Consider the following 4,127-nt stretch of genomic DNA (forward strand, 5'->3'; position numbering starts at 1 on the left):
GTGTCTCTGCCTCTCTCTCTCTCTCTGTGACTATCATAAATAAATAAATAAATAAATAAATAAATAAATAAATAAATAAATAAAAAGAACCAGACTCAGATGGGGATCCCTGGGTGGCTCAGCAGTTTAGCGCCTGCCTTTGGCCCAGGGCGCCATCCTGGAGCCCCAGGATCGAGTCCCACGTCGAGCTCCTGGCATGGAGCCTGCCTCTCCCTTTGCCTCTCCCTTTGCCTCTGTCTCTGCCTCTCTCTCTCTCTATGTCTATCATAAATAGATAAAATCTAAAAAAAAAAAAAAAAAAAAGGAAAGAAAGAAAGAAAGAAAGAGAAAGAAAGAAAGAACCAGACTCAGATGTAGTGGGGGTTTTGGAATTACCAGACCAGGAATCTAAAATAACTATGATTAATATCCTAAGGATTCTAATGGAAAAAGTAGACAGCATGCAAGAAGAGATGGCTAACATAAGCAAAAAGATGGAAATCCTAAAAATCTAAAAGAAATGCTAGGAATCAAAAACACCATAACAAAGAATGCCTTAATGGGCTCATCAATACACAGGACACAGCCGAGGAAAGAATCAGCAAGCTTTAAGAAATGTCAATAGAGGGAGCGGAGACAGGCCCTCTGGTTGGAGGCAAGAGATGTGTAACACACCGACTTACTGTGACCTAGGAAAGGCTGCCAAGGATGTCTTCAATAAAGGATATGGATTCGGCATGGTCAAAATAGACCTGAGAACCAAGTCTTGTAGTGGAGTGGAATTTTCTACTTCTGGTCATGCTTACACTGATACAGGGAAAGCGTCAGGCAACCTAGAGACCAAATATAAGGTCTGTAACTATGGACTTACTTTCACCCAGAAATGGAACACAGACAATACTCTTGGAACAGAAATCTCTTTGGAGAATAAGTTGGCTGAAGGGTTGAAACTGACTCTTGATACCATATTTGTACCGAACACAGGAAAGAAGAGTGGAAAATTGAAGGCTTCCTATAAACGAGATTGTTTCAGTGTTGGCAGTAATGTTGATATAGATTTTTCTGGACCAACCATCTATGGCTGGGCTGTGTTAGCCTTTGAAGGTTGGCTTGCTGGCTATCAGATGAGTTTTGACACAGCCAAATCCAAACTGTCACAGAATAATTTTGCCCTGGGTTACAAGGCTGCAGACTTCCATCTGCACACTCATGTGAATGATGGCACTGAATTTGGAGGGTCTATCTACCAGAAGGTTAATGAGAAGATTGAAACATCAATAAACCTTGCTTGGACAGCCGGCAGTAACAATACCCGTTTTGGCATCGCTGCTAAATACAAGCTGGATTGTAGAACTTCTCTATCTGCTAAAGTAAACAATGCCAGCCTGATTGGACTGGGTTATACTCAGACTCTTCGACCAGGAGTCAAACTGACCCTATCAGCTTTAATCGACGGAAAGAACTTCAATGCAGGAGGTCACAAGGTTGGGTTGGGATTTGAACTAGAAGCTTAATGTGGTTTTGAGTAAAGCATCCGATTTGTCCCCGGAGGTGAAGAGAACCCACTATGTTTTGGCCTTAAAATTCTTCTGTGAAATTTCAAAAGTGTGAACTTTTTATTCTTCCAAAGAATTGTAATCCTCCCCACAATGAAGTCTAGAGATCGCAAGTGCATCCTGAGGGAGGTACTTGAAGGCATGCCTGGAAGTTGTCATGTTTGTGCCACATTTCAGTTGAGTTCCGCAGTGTTATTTTAAATGTGTTCCTCAGCGACAATGTAGTGTCACGTTACAAAGGAAATGACCCAACCCTCCAGTTTGTACATCACGTCCTGCATGTCCCACACCACTTTTTCATGACCTTTTAATAATATATTGGTCTCTGTGCTGTAGTGGAAATCTTTGGTTTTGCATCAGAGTAAAATAAAATAAACCCATCACATTTGGAACATAAAAAAAAAAAAAAAGAAAAGAAATGTCAATAGAAACTTCTAAAACTGAATCCAAAGAGAGAAAATAATGAAAAAGGCAAAACAGAATATCCAAGAACTGAGAGACAATCACAAAAGATACGCATAATGGGAACACCAGAAAGAGAAGAGAAAAAGGAACAGAAGAAATACTTGAGCTGAGTGAAGTAAGTCAATCGGAGAAGGACAAACATTATATGTTCTCATTCATTTGGGGAATATAAATAATAGTGAAAGGGAATATAAGGGAAGGGAGAAGAAATGTGTGGGAAATATCAGAAAGGGAGACAGAACGTAAAGACTCCTAACTCTGGGAAACAACTAGGGGTGGTGGAAGGGGAGGAGGGCGGGGGGTGGGAGTGAATGGGTGACGGGCACTGGGGGTTATTCTGTATGTTGGTAAATTGAACACCAATAAAAAATAAATTTAGGGATCCCTGGGTGGCGCAGTGGTTTGGCGCCTGCCTTTGGCCCAGGGCGTGATCCTGGAGACCCAGGATCGAATCCCACATCAGGCTCCCGGTGCATGGAGCCTGCTTCTCCCTCTGCCTGTGTCTCTGCCTCTCTCTCTCTCTGTGTGTGACTATCATAAATAAATAAAAATTAAAAAATAAATAAATAAAAATAAATTTAAAAAAAAAAATACTTGAAGTAATAATGGCTGAGAATTTTCAAAATTAATACCAGCCACAGGTCTAGGAACCTCAGAAAACAGAAGGCAGAATAAATATCTGAAAATCCACACCTGGGAGTTTCATAGTAAAACTGCAGAAAATTGAATCCTTTGTATTTGAAACCACCGAAGTGATTGACACCAACCAATCACCGAAGTGATTGACACCAACTATGTCATTTCTTACTTAACTTCCCAAATTTTGGCCCCTTCTTGAACAAAATGAGGGTAGTAATACCTAAGAAAGATGTTGTGAGAATTAGATACTGTATCTAAAGTGTGTAGCATAGTGGTACATAGATAAACAAGCACACGTATACTTCTAGATACAGGATAGATCTATTTGCTCAATATATCGTGGTGATAATCACCATTATTACAGATGATGAAGCACCACTGCAGAATTCTTTCATTTTTCTGATGGCAAATTACTGGTCCACGCCAAGCCTCAGGAGAAGCTACGTGCCCCCAGGTGTGAAGGTGAACAGTTTTTGGGGCAGAAAGCCAGACAGAGCATCCTATTAACCTCCTTAATTCTCAGGGTTGTGCTCTTCTGCTTACCTCTCCAGGGTCCTTGCACTTCCTTGCCAAATTCCTACACCATATGGCATCCGTTCTTCCTAATTCATAATGTCAACACTTCCTTTTACTCTATTCCAAGAGCCTTTCAGACATGGTCCTGCACTTTTACCATCTTCTAACCCCAGTGTTTGGACATTTTTGCTAGACTTATATTTCCAGTTCATAGGAGCTAATACAGTTATAATAACAGCATTTTCCCACATGTAGAGCATAGTATTTGGAACAAAGGTAATTTTGTCCACCACAGAGACATTCTCACACCTGAGAAGATGATATTGAGAGTTGATGTACGCTGCAAGTGCACAGCTCTACCCAAATAGTTCCCGGAGCCCCATGTGACTCAGCTTGCTGGAAGTTGAATGTGAAGATGCACAGTCTAAGCCAAGTGAAATCAGAAAGGATTCTATTCGTCATTTGTGCTCTTGAAGAACATTTAGAGAAGTTGAGACTCATTTTTCACATCCTCTCTTCTAATTTTCTCACATGCCACAGTTGTTCCTAACCTTTTATTCAACAACACTCTCCAAAGAAGTGCTTGCAGGCTACGAAATTTCAGATTTCCCTCCTTTTTCTCTTCTTTCCTTTAGTGTTTTTTTTTTTTCTATTTCCTATTGTAAGTCTTTATTATGTTGGTCGAATTAACTCTGATCTCAGCAAGGTTTTATTTCCACCCCAACCCATCTCTCCTGATCCTACATCACAAAACATTCCTGGACCCAACTGAAAACAAAACAAACCAAGAAAAACCAGAATCATTCTTGGATGGCATATAAAGAAAAGAACCCAAATAGGTAGAGGACAAAGAACACTCACCTACAAATAAACTTTGGCCAACATCGCAGACAAGTTGTTGGAGCTCTTTCCTGCTGCTACAGCTTGAGTACCATGTCGTGCCATCTCCCACCTTGTTGCTGAGGTGTGTCT

The 4,127-nt window shown here is 40.7% G+C and overlaps 1 pseudogene; it reads left to right on the forward strand.

The window, feature by feature from the left end:
• Positions 1–609: 609 nt before the first annotated feature.
• On the forward strand, positions 610–1,954 carry LOC144282531 (non-selective voltage-gated ion channel VDAC3 pseudogene; annotated as a pseudogene).
• The last annotated feature ends 2,173 nt before the right edge of the window (positions 1,955–4,127 follow it).

Source organism: Canis aureus, chromosome 13 (genome assembly GCF_053574225.1).
Source record: "Canis aureus isolate CA01 chromosome 13, VMU_Caureus_v.1.0, whole genome shotgun sequence".
Classification (NCBI taxonomy): domain Eukaryota; kingdom Metazoa; phylum Chordata; class Mammalia; order Carnivora; family Canidae; genus Canis; species Canis aureus.